This window comes from Pristiophorus japonicus, chromosome 21 (genome assembly GCF_044704955.1).
Source record: "Pristiophorus japonicus isolate sPriJap1 chromosome 21, sPriJap1.hap1, whole genome shotgun sequence".
NCBI lineage: Eukaryota > Metazoa > Chordata > Chondrichthyes > Pristiophoridae > Pristiophorus > Pristiophorus japonicus.
Genome location: NC_091997.1, coordinates 86,207,737 through 86,220,414, shown reverse-complemented (window position 1 = coordinate 86,220,414; position 12,678 = coordinate 86,207,737). Strand labels below are relative to the sequence as shown.

General features: G+C 47.9%; 2 protein-coding genes across 2 annotated transcripts in view; both read right to left on the bottom strand.

The window, feature by feature from the left end:
* The window catches only part of skic8 (SKI8 subunit of superkiller complex), a 127,148-nt gene that overhangs the window by 71,739 nt on the left and 42,731 nt on the right, over window positions 1-12,678 (bottom strand). The window lies entirely within an intron of this gene.
* Window positions 11,538-12,678, bottom strand: part of LOC139234168 (solute carrier family 25 member 44-like) — a 56,889-nt gene continuing 55,748 nt past the window's right edge. The window contains exon 4 of the mRNA XM_070865192.1: window positions 11,538-11,680. The gene's annotated coding sequence lies outside the window, so the exon portion shown is untranslated. The remainder of the gene's footprint in view (window positions 11,681-12,678) is intronic.

The following is a 12,678-nucleotide window of genomic DNA, read 5'->3' as shown; positions in this document are numbered from 1 at the left end:
AACGAAATCGAGGTGGACACTCCCAGTGCAGTGCTGAGGGAATGCTGTGCTGTCTTTCGGATGAGACGTTAAACCGAGGCCCCGTCTGCCCTCTCAAGAGGACGTAAAAGATCCCATGGAACAATTTCGAAGAAGAGCAGGGGAGTTATCCCCGGTGTCCTGGGGCCAATATTTATCCCTCAATCAACATAACAAAAAAACAGATGATCTGGTCATTATCACATTGCTGTGTGTGGGAGCTTGCTGTGCACAATGGCTGTTACGTTCCCCACATTACAACAGTGACTACACTCCAAAAGTACTTCATTGGTTGTAAAGCACTTTGAGACGCCCGGTGGTCATGAAAGGCGCTATATAAATGCAAGTCTTTCTTTCTTTTAATGGAGAAGGCCACTGGCCCTCACCTCCTCTCACCCTCACTCAGAGTGGCCTCTGTATGTTCCGCAAATTGAGGAGCAGAAGAGTTAGGGAGAAGCAAAACTTGGCTCCAGGCCTCAGTCCTGTTGCTGTGCTGTAGGGGGGAAAGTTGCTGTGAAAGTCTCCTCTCTCCAGTTCAGCAATCATGTCTTCCTTCAGGAGTCAGAGGAAGGAAAATGGAAGCACTGAAATCGACACATTTAAACGTTTGCCCAACTTTGGAAGTCATGCAATGAATCATCATCATCATAGGCGGTCCCTCGAACGAGGATGACTTGCTTCCACATGAGTTCACAGATGTTTCAATGAAGGACCCGATGTTCTAGCCCTGAACTCCAATTGAGGGGGTGGGTAACTGTGGTTTCTCTCCACAGATGCCTGTGCATGGATTGTTTTAACGTGTGGTGGCTGTTGCACACCAGCCACCACACGGGCTTGACAGAGCTCAGCCTTTAGCTAGCGGCAAGGGTTAACCAGGAAGACTGGAGACCTGCTCTGCTGCACGCGTTGCGGAATTGGAGCTGAGGGTGGATTTACTCTGGAGCATCCACGATGCTGAGAATGACGTGAGTAGCACGTGTAGCGAGTTGGTCTTACCGCAGGTGAAGGGTTCCCCAGCCAGCAGGAAGAGCAGTGCAAGGAAGGTAGTGCAGGGGTCTCCTGCGGTCATCCCCCTGCAAAACAGATACACCGCTTTGAGTACTGTTGAGGGGGATGACTCATCAGGGGAGGGCAGCAGCAGCCAAGTTCATGGCACCGTGGCTGGCTCTGCTGCACAGGAGGGCAGGAAAAAGAGTGGGAGAGCGATAGTGGTAGGGGATTCGATTGTAAGGGGAATAGATAGGTGTTTCTGCGGCCGCAACCGAGACTCCAGGATGGTATGTTGCCTCCCTGGTGCAAGGGTCAAGGATGTCTCAGAGCGGGTGCAGGACATTCTGAAAAGGGAGGGTGAACAGCCAGTTGTCGTGGTGCACATTGGTACCAACGATATAGGTTAAAAAAGGGATGAGGTCCTACGAGATGAATTTAAGGAGCTAGGAGCTAAATTAAAACGTAGGACCTCAAAAGTAGTAATCTCGGGATTGCTACCAGTGCCACGTGCTAGTCAGAGTAGGAATCACAGGATAGCTCAGATGAATACGTGGCTTGGGCAGTGGTGCAGCAGGGAGGGATTCAAATTCCTGGGGCATTGGAACTGGTTCTGGGGGAGGTGGGACCAGTACAAACTGGACGGTCTGCACCTAGGCAGGACCGGAACCAATGTCCTAGGGGGAGTGTTTGCCAGTACTATTGGGGAGGAGTTAAACTAACATGGCAGGGGGATGGGAACCAATGCAGGGAGACAGAGGGAAACAAAAAGGAGACCAAAGCAAAAGACAGAAAGGAAATGGAGGGCAGAGAAACCCAAGGCAAAAAACAAAAAGGGCCACTGTACAGCAAAATTCTAAAGAGTCAAAGTGTAATAAAAAGGCAAGCATGAAAGCTCGATGCCTCAATGCAAGGAGTATTCGGAACACAGGAGAGGGCTCTGAGCTAGTTAGAATGGGTGAGAGCTCAGATGAACAGGATCCCAAGAAAGAATGCAAAAGGCAGGAGGCAACAGAGCAGAGTAGCACTGGGGTAAGTGTAAACCACAAGGTGATAGGAAGGGACAATATGTAAGAATATAAAGGGGCTGCAGGAGGGGTCAAAACTAAAAATCATGGTTTAAAACTTGTATTAAAACACTCTACCTAAACGCACGCAGCATTCGAAATAAAGTAAATGAGTTGACGGCACAAATCATTACAAATGGGTATGATTTGGTGGCCATTACAGAAACGTGGTTGCAGGGTGGCCAAGATAACCAGCCGTGGATAACCAAAGAAATAAAGGAGAGTATCAAATTAAAAACCAATGCGTATAAGGTGGCCAAGGTTAGTGGGAAACTAGAAGATTGGGAAAATTTTAAACGACAGCAAAGAATGACTAAGAAAGCAATAAAGGAAAGATAGATTACGAAAGTAAACTTGCGCAAAACATAAAAACAGATAGTAAAAGCTTTTACAGATATATAAAACGGAAAAGAGTGACTAAAGTAAATGTTGGTCCCTTCGGAGATGAGAAGGGGGATTTAATAATGGGAAATGTGGAAATGGCTGAGACCTTAAACAATTATTTTGCTTCGGTCTTCACAGTGGAAGACACAAAAACCATGCCAAAAATTGCTGGTCACAGGAATGTGGGAAGGGAGGACCTCGAGACAATCACTATCACTAGGGGGGTAGTGCTGGACAGGCTAATGGGACTCAAGGTAGACAAGTCCCCTGGTCCTGATGAAATGCATCCCAGGATATTAAAAGAGATGGCGGAAGTTATAGCAGATGCATTCATTATAATCTACCAACATTTTCTGGACTCTGGGGAGGTACCAGCGGATTGGAAAGCAGCTAATGTAACGCCTCTGTTTAAAAAAGGGGGCAGACAAAAGGCAGGTAAGTATAGGCCAGTTAGTTTAACATCTGTAGTGGGGAAAATGCTTGAAGCTATCATTAAGGAAGAAATAGCGGGACACCTGGATAGGAATAGTGCAATCAAGTAGACGCAACATGGATTCATGAAGGGGAAATCATGTTTAACTAATTTACTGGAATTCTTTGAGGATATAATGAGCATGGTGGATAGAGGTGTACCGATGGATGTGGTGTATTTAGATTTCCAAAAGACATTTGATAAGGTGCCACACAAAACTACTGTAGAAGATAAAGGTACGCGGAGTCAGAGGAATTGTATTAGCATGGATAGAAAATTGGCTGGCTAACAGAAAGCAGAGAGTCGGGATAAATGGGTCCTTTTCGGGTTGAAAATCGGTGGTTAGTGGTGTGCCACAGGGATCGGTGCTGGGAGCACAACAGTTTACAATATACATAGATGACCTGGAAGAGGGGACAGAGTGTAGTGTAACAAAATTTGCAGATGACACAAAGATTAGTGGGAAAGCGGGTTGTGTAGAGAACACAGAGAGGCTGCAAAGAGATTTGGATAGGTTAAGCGAATGGGCTAAGGTTTGGCAGATGGAATACAATGTCGGAAAGTGTGAGGTCATCCTTGGGAAAAAAAAAACAGTAAAAGGGAATATTATTTGAATGGGGAGAAATTACAACATGCTGCGGTGCAGAGGGACCTGGGGGTCCTTGTGCATGAATCCCAAAAAGTTAGTTTGCAGGTGCAGCAGGTAATCAGGAAGGCGAATGAAATGTTGGCCTTCATTGCGAGAGGGATGGAGTACAAAAGCAGGGAGGTCCTGCTGCAACTGTATAGGGTATTGGTGAGGCCGCACCTGGAGTACTGCATGCAGTTTTGGTCACCTTACTTAAGGAAGGATATACTAGCTTTGGAGGGGGTACAGAGACGATTCACTAGGCTGATTCCGGAGATGAGGGGTTTACCTTATGATGATAGATTAAGTAGACTGGATCTTTACTCGTTGGAGTTCAGAAGGATGAGGGGTGATCTTATAGAAACATTTAAAATAATGAAAGGGATAGACAAGATAGAGGCAGAGAGGTTGTTTCCACTGGTCGGGCAGACTAGAACTAGGGGGCACAGCCTCAAAATACGGGGGAGCCAATTTAAAACCGAGTTGAGAGGGAATTTCTTCTCCCAGAGGGTTGTGAACCTGTGGAATTCTCTGCCCAGTTGAGGCTAGCTCATTGAATGTATTCAAATCACAGATGGATAGATTTTTAACCAATAGGGGAATTAAGGGTTATGGAGAGCGGGCGGGTAAGTGGAGCTGAGTCCACGGCCAGATCAGCCATGATCTTGTTGAATGGCGGAGCAGGCTGGAGGGGCTAGATGGCCTACTCCTGTTCCTAATTTTTATGTTCTTTTGTTCTTCTGGGTCCCACACCCTCATTCGCCGCACCTCTGCCACGATCTCTCACCGAATCTTAGCCACAATTCCTCATCACTCCTCCGCCCCGATCATACAATGAACCACCAAGGAAACAGCTACATTCGGAGGAAGTTCCGTTAACTCTGTTTCTCTCCACAGATGCTGCCTGACCCGCTGATATTTCCAGCATTTTCTGTTTTTATTACTTGAGTATGTTAGCCGCTGAGAAAATGATGCAAACCCGCCAGTGATGCTGAGGTCGTGAAGGAATGCAGGGTTGGGGTAGCAAAGACAGGGTTAGCAGAGAGTGAAGTGAAAGGCTTTCACAAAATTCCATTGACAGATTCAACAAGCGTACAACATATAGCGGTTTTATCTGAAGGTCTTCACCATGCAATCCGAGACCTCACAGAACCACGGCACTGAGATGGATAAATCAGGTCATTCAAGAATTGTACGCTTTTGCTTATTTTAACACCAGGAAAGCATTTATGAAAGAGCTATTCACCATTTTGCCTTTGCAAAATCACAGCCAGGAAGCTGAGCTGTCCGAGCAGTTGCCACAATTGCTCCAGGAACAGGAGCTCGGTGTCGAGAAGATGCCGTCCATCACCACACGTGGACCTCCTGCAATAGTGAAACACGGCTGCTGCCAAACGCAATGAACAATAGCCAGCTGTCGCAGGGTCCTATTATGTCTCCAATTGGCAATTTTGAAAACTTCATGCAAACAACAACAACAACTTTTACTTATATAGTGCCTTTAACATAGTAAAAGGTCCTAAGGTGCTTCACAGCAGTGTCATAAGACCCTGGCTTGAATTGTTCACCCGACTCCCTGCACAGTTGTATGGAGAACTTCGCTCTGCCCTTGACCCATTTTCGCTGCTGCGCATTGAGGTGTGAATCACCGAGCAAATGTCTGAGTGGAGGGAAAGTTCGACTGGAGTTTGATCAATAAACCAGTGGTGTTGTGAAGAAGACACACACGAACTGGAAGAACTCTGAGGAGAGCAGGCAGAACAGCTCAGCACCCAAATCTTAAAGCCCTTGAAAGCAGCACGTGTACCACGCTTGGTTTCCCTTGGATCTGTGAGCATGTATTCAGCACTGTGAACCTCATAAAGAACAAGGAATGCACAGCTCCCGATCTCCAGCAGTGTCAGACTATCACTCGCTCACAGCAACATGCCTCGAACCTCAGCACCACAGTAACAGCAGCAAGTGCCCCTCCCTCCATTGAAAGACTCGTGCTTATCACATTTCAGACAAATGGATTCACATACAGTGAGAATAACATGGAATTCACAGAACAGAAATGGGCCATTTGTCCAGTGTGTGCGCTCCATACGAGCCTCCTCCATACCCTCTTCATCTAACTCCGTGAGCTGGAGTTTAGGCTTTGATGTTTTCGGGGCGATAATGGTGGCAGGGTGGGAAAGTTAGTGGCGGGATGGGAAAGTTAGTGCCCGGGAACAGTTTGCGCCTCAGTCAGTAACATTGGGCAGCTGGGTCCTGAGTCAGGGGGCGCAGCGCTAAGGGAGGCGGTGTACACCCCTCTCGGGGCGTTAGGATGCGAAACTCCCGAGCTAACGAGCCGGGCCGGGAGCGCTCCCAGAGACGCCTGGGGGGGAACTAAAAAACACAAAAACATTCCCAAAACATTGCCCACGCCAGCACAACACAAATTGCAAAAAATATTTAAAGAAAAAACAATCTTACCTTAGGAGTCTATTACTTACCTGTCCGCCGACGGGATGGTAGGCCGCCCTGATTTCCCAGGCGGTCAGTGAGGGGCGCGCTGCGAGGCAGACGGGTCGGGCAGGAGCTCAAACTCGCGCCGGTGTCACGATCAGGGGTGTCGCACACCGGACGCAGTTCTTCCGGGCGGTGCTGCTCCGCGCCGCCGCTAAACCGGACCCGAGGATCGCCGCAGGGCGCTGGAGGCTGACCGCCCGCCCAGAACACCCCCACCCCCGCCATTGCCGCCGCACAGAGCGCAGAAGACCCGAAAATCCAGCCCCTTCAGTGTAACCTTCTATTCCTTTCTCCCTCATGTGTTTATCTAGTTTCGCCTTAAATATATCTATACTGTTCGCCTTAACTACACTACGTGGTAGCGAGGCAGACAGAAAGCAGGAAACTATAGACCAGTTAGCCTAACATCTGTCGTTGGGAAAATGCTGGAGTCCATTATTAAGGAAGCAGTTTGGAAAAGCATGATAAAATCAAGCAGAGTCAGCATGGTTTTATGAAAGGGAAATCATGTTTGACAAATTTGCTGGAGTTCTTTGAGGATGTAACGAACAAGGTGGATAAGGGAAAACCAGTGGATGTGGTGTATTTGGATTTCCAGAAGGCATTCAATAAGGTGCCTTACAAAAGGTTACTGCACAAGATAAAAGCTCACGGGGTTGGGGTAATATATTAACATGGATAGAGGATTGGCTAACTAACAGAAAACAGAAAGTTGGGATAAATGGGTCATTTTCCGGTTGGCAAACAGTGACTAGTGGGGTGCCACAGGGATTGGTGCTGGGGCCTCAACTATTTACAATCTATATTAATGACTTGGATGAAGGGACCGAGTGTAATGTAGCCAAGTTTTCTGATTACACAAAGATGGATGCGATAGCAAATTGCGAGGAGGACACACAAAATCTGTAAAAGGATATAGACAGGCTAAGTGAGTGGGCAAAAAATTGGCAGATGGAGTATAATGTGGGAAAATGTGAGGTTATCCACTTTGGCAGAAAAAATAGAAAAGCAAATTATAATTTAAATGGAGAAAAATTGCAAAGTGCTGTAGTACAGAGGGACCTGGGGGTCTTTGTGCATGAAACACAAAAGGTTAGTTTGCAGGTACAGCAAGTAATCAGGAAGGCAAATGGAATGTTGGCCTTTATTGCAAGGGGGATAGAGTATAAAAGCAGAGAAGTCCTGCTTAACCCTTCACCGTTAAGCCAGATTACCTGAAGGTGTTGGGAATATGGTTCGGAGCGGGGAATGTGTCAAAAACTGGGAAGAGTGTATTGCCAAAGTGAAGCAAAAACTGGGATGGTGGAAGCTGTGCTTCCTCTCCATGGCAGGAAAGAAGCTGGTCATCAGGAGTGAGGTGCTCTCGGGGTTGCTACACGTGGCACAGGTCTGGCCTATCTCTCGCTCCTGTGCCGCGGCAATCACCCGGGCCGTCTTCCACTTTGTCTGGAGAACCAAAATGGAACGTGTCCGCAGAGACACAATGTATAAATCTCTGGACAGTGGAGGAAAGGATGTTCCGAACGTGGCCCTCATCCTGATGGCCACCTTTGTGTGCGGCTGCATCAAACTGTGCACAGACCCCCGGTACGCAAACACCAAGTGTCACTACGTGCTGAGGTTCTACCTGTCCCCGGTGTTGCGAAGGATGGGCCTGGCGATGCTGCCGCGAAATGGCCCCACCAGCTGGACCATGCCTGTCCACCTGTCCTTCGTGGAAAAGTTTTTCACAAAAAACCCATTTGACCGCAAAGCCATAAAACAGTGGTCAGCACATAAGGTCCTGGACGCCCTATGAAAGAAGGAGAGGGTGGACCCTGTCGGGTGGTTCCCTGAGCAGACTGTCGAACTCGTTTGGCAGAACGTCTCATCGCCAGAGCTTTCACACAAGCTCTGAAGATGTAGCTTGGTTGGCGGTGAGGAGGGCCCTACCAGTCAGAGCATTCATGCACAGCCGACGTCTCAGCAGCACGGCACGGTGCCCCCGAGTCGGCTGCGGGGCGGACGAGACTGTCACCCACCTCCTTCAGGATTGCGCCTTCGCAAGGCAGGTCTGGAAAGAGATGCAGTGGTTGCTGTCGAGGTTCATCCTGAGCAGCTCCGTAACACAGGACCCTGTGCTCTATGGACTGTTCCCAGGGACACACACCGAGACAGACATCACCTGCTGCTGGAGGGCCATCAACTCGGTGAAAGACGCACTTTGGTCTTGCCGAAACTTGCTGGTCTTCCAGAGCAAGGAGATGTCCACGTCTGCGTGTTGCAGACTGGCGCAATCCAAGATCCAGGACTATGTGCTGAGGGACGCACTGAAAATTGGTGCAGTCGCCGCAAAGGCACGGTGGGGAAGGGCCACAGTTTAAAGCCCTTCCGCCACGGTAAACCCAGGGGCTGGAATCAGTACAAAACTCCCCTCGGGCCGTACTTGTAATTTACTTTTTGCATACATGGAGCACCATGACCTGTAAACACCTATGTAGTGCCATGTACTATGCAAGGTCTGTTTCGTAATGCATGTTGAAAAGACAAAATGGAAATGTACCATCACCAATTCCGTGTACTGTATAGTGACACATGTAATGTCATTTGTTGAACGTACTACAATGTATCCTGTATTGTTCCGAATTGTACTTGAACCGAAAAGCAAGGAAATGTATCGAACGGAACTGACGTCAGCACCCAAATGTAGTGTATGGGATTGCTGACCGCAGCTAAATGTACTGAACTGCTGTTGAATGTACTGTACAAATTTTTATATGAATAAAGTATATTTTGAAAAAAAAAGAGAAGTCCTGCTACAACTGTACAGGGTATTGGTGAGGACACACCTGGAGTACTGCATACAGTTTTGGTCTCCGTATTTAAGGAGGGATATATTTGCATTGGAGGCTGTTCAGAGAAGGTTCACTCGGTTGATTCCGGAGATGAGGGGGTTGACTTATGAAGATAGGTTGAGTAGGTTGGGCCTCTACTCATGGAGTTCAGAAGAATGAGAGGTGGTCTTATCGAAACATATAAGATAATGAGGAAGCTCGACAAGGTGGATGCAGAGAGGCAATTTCCACTCATAGGGGAAACTAAAACTAGGGGGCACAGTCTCAGAATAAGGGGCCGTCCATTTAAAACTGAGATGAGGAGGAATTTCTTCTCTCAGAGGGCTGTAAATCTGTGGAATTCTCTGCCCCAGAGAGCTGTGGAGGCTGGGTTATTGGATATATTTAAGGTGGAGAGAGACAGATTTTTGAGTGATAAGGGGATAACGGGTTATGGGGAGCGGGCAGGGAAGTGGAGCTGAGTCCATGATCAGACCAGCCATGATCTTATTGACTGGTGGAGCAGGCTCGAGGGGCCAGGAGGCCGACTCCTGCTCCTATTTCTTATGTTCTTATGAGTTCCACATTCTCACCACTCTCTGGGTAAAGACATTTCTCCTGAATTCCTTACTGGATTTATTAGTGACTGTCTTCTATTTATTGCCCCTAGTTTTGGTCTCCCTCACAAGTGGAAATATTCTCTCTACATCTACTTGATCAAATCCTTTCATGATCTTAAAGGTCTCTATTTGTCTTCCCTGTTCTAGAGAAACGAGCCCCGGCTGTTCAATGATTCCTGATGGGTATAACCTCGCAATTCTGGGAGCATCCTTGCAGGCGAAGGTGGCAGCCCATTTGCACACAGCAAGATCCCGCAGGTCACAATGAGCTAGGCCTTGCAGCAGTGGGATGTGGGATTTGGCCGGTGGGGAAACACGAGGAACAAGGCCCTGCTGTCCCGAGTACCATTGAACACAAGGGCATGGATAATGGAGAGTTCAGGTGAGAGCTGGCAGCCAAGACTTAAAGTCCTTGTACATCATCATCATCATAGGCAGTCCCTCAGAATCGAGGAAGACTTGCTTCCACTCTAAAAGTGAGTTCTCAGATGGCTGAACAGTCCAATACAGGAATTACAGTCTCTGTCACAGGTGGGGCAGACAGTGGTTGAAGGAAAGGGTGGGTGGGACTGGTTTGCTGTATAATCCTTCCGCTGCCTGCGCTTGGTTTCTGCATGCTCTCTGTTATGTATGCAACCCTATGTAACCTGTATCATACCGCCACCAGAGGGCATACCTGTTGGCGTCCCAAGGGATCCCAGCATCCCTTGGGAGTACTGTATATAAGCAGGCCTCCCATGCTGTACCAGCACTCTGAAGTTTGAATAAAGGAGCTAAGGTCACACTTGCTCATGTCTTCAGTACTCAGTTACATTACTTTATTAGGAACATAACACTCTTGGTGACAAGACTCAAGGTGCTCAGCGCCCTCCACTTAGGGAGGTCTTTGGCCAGGGACTCCCAGGTGTCGGTGGGGATGTTGCACTTTATCAAGGAGGCTTTGAGGGTGTCCTTGAAATATTTCCTCCACCCACCTGGGGCTCACTTGCCGTGTAGGAATTCCGAGTAGAGCACTTGCCTTGGGAGTCTTCTGTCGGGCATGCAGACGATGTGGCCCGCCCAACAAAGTTGGTCGAGTGTGGTCAGTGCTTCGATGCTGGTGATGTTGGCCTGATCGAGAACACTGACGTTGGCGCCTCCATCCTCCCAGGGGATTTGCAGGCTCTTGTGGAGACAGCGTTGGTGGTATTTCTCCAGCGATTTGAAGTGTCTACTGTATATGGTCCACGTCTCTGAGCCATATAGGAGGGCGGGTATCACTACAGCCCAGTAGACCATGAGCTTGGTGCCAGATTTGAGGACTATCTTCCTCAGGCGACCGAAGGCTGCGTTGGCGCACTGGAGGCGATGTTGGACCTCGTCATCGATGTCTGCCCTTGCTGATAATAGGTTCCCGAGGTGTGGAAAGTGGTCCATGTTGTCCAAGGCTGCGCCGTACAGACCTTGCTTGACTCTCTGTGGGTTTGTGAATCTGTGTTCGGTACCTCGGATCTAATATAGGAACAAGCAAAATACTATGGGCCAGACTCTCGGCTTCATTGTCGCCGATTTTCTCGGCGGTACAGCTGGTTTTCCGCCTGGCAAGAGTTTCCACGTAACTTTTTGAACATTATCGCCCACATCAGAAGTCGCCCACCGGGACCAGACCGCCCGTGTGCAATGGCGAGAACAACCGCCAGGGCATAAGTTTGGCCTCAACCGCCGGCGTCCAGATCGGCGAGAGACCCGCCCTGTAAATGCTGCTTAAATAGGTCGGTAAGGGGGAGCCCTGCAAAGAAAGGTCAGTGAAAGGTTCTTTAATTATTTATTTTTAATTTTAACACAGCGATTAGGGTTAAAACTGTCTTGGGAATGCTTTGTACAGTGTTTTTTTTTAAATGACATTTTTTTAAAGTTTTCCCCCCTCCCTAGGCCCAACCGCAGCCTCGGACTAAATTTCACTACTTACCGTCCATTCTGGTAACGATCGCTCATTTGGCTAACTTTGCACTTACCCGCTGAGAAAACCACCGACAATGAGTGTGCCGGGCGATTAGTTTTACTTACCTTTACCCTCAAAATGGAAATTCTCGCTAGCTTTTTTCACCGGACGATAGCGTTGCTTCTCAGCGGGCAATCGGGCGTTGGGGGCTTTAGGGAAAGTCTGGCCTTTTGACTATTTGTTCCTTACTGTCCAAATCTGCAGGTATCACGTGCTAGGTAAAAGAGAAAAATTACACTAGCGATGGCGGACTATTCTTGTGTATTGACCACCTCCAGGAAGACCAACCCATCGGCCCAACAGTCACCATTCACTTTACTGGGGTGTGTGTACAAGTGTGGACATCGGGATTACTCAAAGATTGCTTGGCCTATATATATATATATATATATGTGAAAGAATGAAATAATATATTAATATAGCATTAAATTACTATAATTACATCTTTAATAGCATAATCACTAGAGCTCCACCTTCACTGCAGAGACTCGGCTCAATAACATTGTCGATAAGCAAAGCCCCAGTCAAACTAGTCGAGTATTCTTGTCACGTGGGTAGCACCCTCGCCTCGGAGTCAGAAGGTTGTGGGTTCCAGTCCAATTCCAGGGACTTGAGCACATAAATCTAGGCTAACACTCCAGTGCAATGCTGAGGGAGTGCTGCACTGTCGGAGATGCCGTCTTTCGGATGAGACGTTAAACCGAGGCCCCGTTTGCTCTCTCAGGTGGATGTAAAAAATCCCATGGCACTATTTCAAAGAAGAGCAGGGGAGTTATCTCCGGTGTCCTGGGGCCGATATTTATCCCTCAATCCACATAAACAAAAAAAACAGATTATCTGGTCATTATCACATTGCTGCTTGTGGGAGCTTGCTGTGCGCAAATTGGCTGCTGCGTTTCCCACATTACAACAGTGACTACACTCCAAAAGTACTTCATTGGCTGTAAAGCGATTTGAGATGTCCGGTGTCTAGTGGTCGTGAAAGGCGCTATATAAATGCAAGTTCTTTCTTTCTTTTTTCTGAACTAGACTTGCGGGTTAGATAACATGAGAATGAAAGCAGTAATGATGTAAGGGGAGGGCGCCATTGATACAGACACTGAGCCCTCTGTTATCAGAGACATCAAACTCAAAATGATATCAGTTATTTAGAATAGCAACGGTGGCATAGTGGTTATGTCAGTGGACGAGTAATCTAGAGGCCTGGACTAA